This window comes from Pinus tabuliformis, chromosome 3_1 (assembly GCF_031772625.1).
Source record: "Pinus tabuliformis cultivar Carrire ecotype Pingquan chromosome 3_1, CPIR1, whole genome shotgun sequence".
NCBI classification, from domain to species: domain Eukaryota; kingdom Viridiplantae; phylum Streptophyta; class Pinopsida; order Pinales; family Pinaceae; genus Pinus; species Pinus tabuliformis.
The window spans coordinates 577,696,349-577,702,835 of record NC_142301.1 but is presented as its reverse complement, the minus strand read 5'-3'; positions in this window follow the sequence as shown (position 1 = coordinate 577,702,835).

Here is a 6,487-nt window from a genome sequence, read left to right as displayed (position 1 = left end):
GAGGCTGCCATCAAAGAGTCTGAATTCATTTGAAATTGAAGCAAGGAGCAAGAGAAGAGAGAAATAAGGTTTACATATGGTCATTGAACCAATATATTCGCAACATGTTGTCGAACACCAGCCTATTTCTGTTGTCAAAGCTCAATTGCGCAGACTATTTCGAGAATATGGTCCCATGTTGGGTGTCAAGTTTGATCCTCTTCCCCCTGATGCCTTTGGCCGTAGGTGGTTCCTCTATATTCCTCTCCATGATCTGAGCTAAATAGTTGGTGATATTCTTGGAGAAGACATTGAATTTAATTGGTAAAAGGCTATGTCTATCTAGCATAAGCATTTGAAATTCTTTGTATGCCCTATGCTGCAATTTGCTCCCCATTCTTACTTGTTTACATGATCATGTAAGAAAATATATTTTCCAACTATATCTTCCCGAATCTTAACCATATGATCCAATCTATTTTGGAATTCAAGCTAAGTTGATTGGAAAAAGATGTTGATTAGATCTTTCAAGGGTAAAAATTACTGTTTAGGAGGTGTCAGAGTCATGGCTTCGGATGCCCTGAAAAACTACATGGCACAAAACTCGCGATGAATGCATCATAATGTGGCACTGCCTCATTAATAGGACCAAAGTTCAAAAAATATATTTGTCAAGCTTGTACTGCCACGCGTTTCTAACTGGAGCTTTGGTTAATTATAATGCCCATAACACCGATGATTTCCATGTGCTGACTTTAAGAGGTGTTCTTTTGGGGCTCAGAACCTTATAGTTTAGTGGGTTGTATCAACTTGATTAGCTCTATTGGTTGGGATGTGCTTATTTAAATGGTTTAGTATATATACTCCATCCCATCCTCTAAATCAAGAGTAGTTGTGATCATGGAAGCTATTGGTATTGGTTTGGGTATGGAAGCCTTACATTAATATTTGGGTAGATTTCATTGTCAAAGAGAACCAAACCTCTTATGCATTGGAGATAGTGTGCATTGGATCAGGTAGCATAGAAGCAGGAACTTTGGGTATAACGTTTCTTGGGGAGATGGTAATATAAGTATTCTTCAGGACCTGGTTTGGGTGAAGTGGGGAATCAGGTAGCATAGAAGCAGGAACTTTGGGTATAACGTTTCTTGGGGAGATGGTAATATAAGTATTCTTCAGGACCTGGTTTGGGTGAAGTGGGGAATTCGTATATATCTACTCTGTGAAATTTGTAAAAGCGGATATGAGATGTTAAGAATGCATATAGGTGAATATCTTCCCAAATGTGTGTTAAATATGCTCAAATTGATTAAAACCTAAAAGATTAGGTTTGGAAGTTTTCTGTAGGGAAGTCACATTATGGAATGCAATAAATGGTTACTGGACAAAGTTGGTGATTATATATTGCATGTCTGAAGATAATGAAGGCCAAGGCAGTAGATTCATGACTGCGGATGCCCTAGATAATCACATGGCTCAAAGCAAGGACTAGGGCTCAGAAACATTGCCTCCTCAATAATGCCAAAGTTCATAGAAGAATTAGTCAAATTTATAGTGCCTGACAGGTTCCTGGATGGTTCTCTGGCTTTCTAGTATGGAAAATGACAATGCAAGATTATGTTGTGGAGAGTTAAGGAAGTGGGTTCTACCGCCAATGAGTTTCTATCTTGATCTTTGTTCAATTCTAATGCAGTAAAAATCATGTTTACCAAGTACTAACCTTCAGAGGTGTTGTTCCATACCTTAGAAACTTTTCCTTTATAGTCGGTTGTGTTAATTGATTTGCTCTATTATTTGAGTTGTGATTATTTCTTCTGAAGGAGGCGCTAGAAAATGGGTTTTATGCTATACACTCTAAGACAACCTCTAAAGCTAGTGCTGTTGTAATAATGACAACCATTAGTAATGGCTAGGGCATGCACTGTTTACATTTGTGTGTGGGGAGATATCTTTTTCTAATTACCTTACGCTTGTTCTATAGAGTAGTTTCTCTTGAGGCTAAGAGGAAGATAATGAGTTTCAGCATGCAATATAATGTTGTAGTTTGAATGAGATATACAATTTATTTCTATTCTTTCTCACTTGATTGATATAGTTTATCTTATGAGTAGTTTACCATCTCCATTTAAAACTGAGATCAGATGAATCAAATGCATTAAGAAATCGTCATTAAGTTAGGCAGTTCAACGTGTCAAAATAGAGCAGAAAGGTTCTACATAATTATTATTATTTTTATTTTGGAAAAGATTTCTATCCATATACCTGTTATGAATTTAAATATTTATTCTAAATATATGGATAAGTCAAATTCGATATATCTTATGATCAACCCTCGGATGCCTTCTCACGGAGCCCCTGGAACATATTTAGCTGCAGCAACTGAGCATAGGAGTCATACAACAAAACATGAAGAAAAAGAAAAAGACTATAAAAGGAAAGGCATTCAAAAACCTTTGGGATGACTTCGTAGTAATCTAAGCCTAACCTGCTGCTCTAGGCTATTGATATTATGGACTCTAGGCTTAAGTTTCTACCTAAACTATGTTTTGTTTTAATCAAATCATGGGTATTATCTCCTCATAAAGGAGCTATGTTTTTCGCCTTTGTGATCAGTATGAACCTTATTTTCTCTGGATGCCATACTATCCAAAGATACTACTAGTCAGTAGCAAGTTATTTTATTCAGACTTTACTTTTATTTATGTTTATTATGATCGAACTTCATCCTTACATCTTCCATAGATTGGAGTTATGAGACAATTTTCATTTATTGAAACTAAATTATACACAATTGATTGTGTCAAAGAGAATTTTAATTGGCCTTTGTTACTGATTTAAATTTTTTGTTTCTTCTGGGTGATAGAAAAATGTAGCTATGTTGTCTCTATAATAAACTTGTATTAGAAAAGCCCAATTACAGGCAAGAAAATAACAACAACAAATGCATACACACCAATGATTATACACAAAATTTTAACCCGAGAAATTCCTCTTAGTCAATAAAATCTTCAAAATATATCAATGCTGCAATAATCTTTGAAATGCCAAGTGACTTTATAATAAGTTTGCTACTTTTTCTTTTGTTTATTGTTCTTACATGATATAAATCTGTGAACTCCCTAAGGCTGAATTATTTTCCTAATTTCTTTGGAAGATGCCCAATGTTTATATTTCTGACTCATGTGTCCCTTGTTTCTTCTCTATCCTGTTTTCCTTTGCAAACTCCGATGTTCCTTTTAACAACTCTTTGTTTTTCTTTGTTGTCCAGTTCGTTGGATATTTGAGTAGGTTAGTTATTCTTATAGTACTTATGACTTAGGATTAATAATGTATTTTAATAGACTATAAATTTCTAATCTATTGTTTCGTGAGTGTTTTATTCGTTCATCTCATGGCCAATCCACCAGTTTTACTTTACATTGAGAAAATATATGGAATTTATACTAGCCATACATTTTTGGTTCCACACTAACTTATTGGGTTTAAAATGAGAATGGTATTTCTTTTGTTTGTTGTTTTTCCTTTAATGCCACTTTGGCTTTGCTTGGAATTTTAACTTCTAAACCAATTTGTAAGTGCTCTTTGGCCACTTCATATAACTACGAATCTTTCTTTGCAATATTGTATCATGTACAGGTTTAGTTTGCATACTACTAGGTATCTCTTCCACTGTTAGGAGTATTCTTCATTTTTATCCCACGTCCGATATTGATGGTTCAAAAACTTCAATTTTTCATCATTTTGTATGGAAATGATGTTCATTTATGATGGGAGGTAGAACTTGAATGAATGCTTCTAATCTACTGTAAGATCTTGAAAGGGCCTAACTGATAACGTTTCAATTTTTTCCCTTCTCCATGGAATCCCTCTGCTTAAATGTAGCCGCACAAGGTCTTCATCCTAGAAATTTTTAGTGATTTTTCCCAATGACGACCATCAGGGGAAACCCAATGGATGTTTCCCCACATGACTAGATAGCATTCGTAGTAAACCTATTGGTATAGACTAGTGCACCTCACCAAAAAGATTCAAACCAGGCCCCCACTGACATAAAAGTCACTAAATGCCCAACATTATTAGCAACAATGAGTTGAATTAATCCCTTTGACTAAATTATGGCAAGTTATATTCTAATGATGCCTTGATTTATAATTTGTCTAATCTTTTTGGAGTTGTTCTTGTACCTTCTTATGGATTTGTTGTATTCTTTCGATCAATTTGGGTGTTTTGCTTAAAGTATCATCTATTCTTTTGTTGCGTCAATACATTTCTCCATAAAAAAGTTAAAAGGAGTTTTAGCTAGAAAACCTAAATTTGTTTTAGAAGAGGACTGATTGGTTGAGCAATGAATTGCTCTATTGTAACAATGTTGAATATCATGTAGGTATGCATCCTATGTTTTTGGGCTTTTTTTATTATACTTTAATAAGAGTTTGTACCATTGTCCCATTCTCAACTTTGGATTGTGCATTTTCCTATGGATAATGAATTGCTTTATTATGACAATGCTGAATTTAGTGAAGGTATATATCCTATGTTTTTGGCCTTTTCCGATTATATTTTAATATGAGTTTGTACCCGTGTCTTATTCTCAATTTTAGTTTGTGCATTTGTCTGTGAATATAATGTTGTAGGCCTCTCTAACTCGGTTTCCATCTATTCCCAAAGGGTGGTCCAAATCTTAAAGAATCAAATATGGAGACCTAGCTAATTGAAATGAATTGAAACATCCTATTAGAATGTGTATGCTTCTTTTTGTCCTAGGCAGTATTCTTACATGGGATTAAAACCCAAAATTTACTAAATTGGTTGACAATAAAAAACAATCAATCATTTGATCTTTTAGTCTTGGTATTTCTATGTGTTGCATCTGTTCCCTTTAAATGAATCACTTTCCTAACTATACCTTGAGGTTGATCTCCAATTCAGGTAGTTTTTCATCCTCACCTAGAAAATTTTGCGTTGAAAGACCGCATTTTCCTATTGGCACCTTCAAACACTAACAAGAGTACTTTTGGAAACCATTTTCATATGTGCATTTCAACAACAAGTTCTGGCACATGAAACCAATGGCTTCCCCATCATTGAATTGGACACTCAGATGAACTCTATGATCATATTAGCGAGGCATTCAAGCACATCACTAACTCAGAAGTGTAGGACAAATTCATGAGCATATCTAAATAGCAAAAGAGGATATTACTAAGATAGTAGGGTTAATCTTCTGCAACAAGGTTTCATACATAACCCTGCCTATTCCTAAAACCAAGGACCTGCACCCCCTCCCCCAAAACAAAGGATATTACCAAGGTTATAGGGTTGAACCTTTTGAACCAAGGTTTCATTCAAAACTTGTGTTTTCCTAAACCCAAGGACCTCTATCCAAAACAAAGGATTTTAACAAGGTTGTAGGATTAAACCCTTTTGAATCAAGGTTTCATTCAGAATCCTTATTTTTAGGAAAGCCAAGGACCTCTTCCAAACACTTAAAAATATGCATTTTTCAAGAACGTATGTAAAAGGATACCATGTAGTGCTATTGATGAGACTTATTATTTTTTTAACAAAAGAAAGAAAAGTAGTCCAACGAACTTACTAATACTAAGGCACCACTCCCTTATAACCCAGACTACCTATTAACATTGATGCATAAGGATTATGATATATTGAAAGACAAACCAATGGAAATCCTTTTCCAATCCTAATTCTTTATTCTTTAAAATTGAAATATGTGAAATTCCTGGTTAGTGGTAGATGTGAATTAAATTTGCAAATTAGGTTAAAGTGGTTCAGTTTAACTCACCTATACCATGATTGGATAATCTAAATTAAGTGTGTTGGTTTTCACTATGGCCTTAGTGCCTGAGGCTTTATTCAACTTCAAAATAATCAAAACTATCTAGTTTAAACTGAAATGTCTAAAAATCTACTTGGTTAGGTGCAAGACATGACTTCGGAATAAAGGTGCTAGTCCCGAAATTGCATGGGGCGTGGTAGTAGTGGAGCATAATGAATCCAAGATCAGGTCGATCCACTATTAAATGTATACTATCTAGAGAAAATCCTATTAAATTTATACTATTTGAATAAAATCCTTGGCATCCCCTAAAAACGAAAGGCATCATCTTACTAAATTTGTTGTCGCTACACATCTACAACACTTGGTTTCTTATTTAGTTTCCACTTTGCAATAAAGTTAGCATTGTCTACTAGACACATTTGTCATTCATTGAATCTACTTTATCTCAATACAATACATGCTACACCAAATTAGGCAATCACATATATATGTAATCATACATTTTATATATCTCAACTTTTTTCAAATAATATTTATCCTATTAAAAATACGAGTTTCTAAATTTAGTGATTTAGTTTTCAGAATGTAAAGTGTAAATTTTAATCTAAATATTAGAGATCGATTAAAAAAATAAAAAACAATGAACATTTTTATCTAAATATTAAAGGTCGATAAAACAAATATTTGAACGTGCCGAAAATAATATGT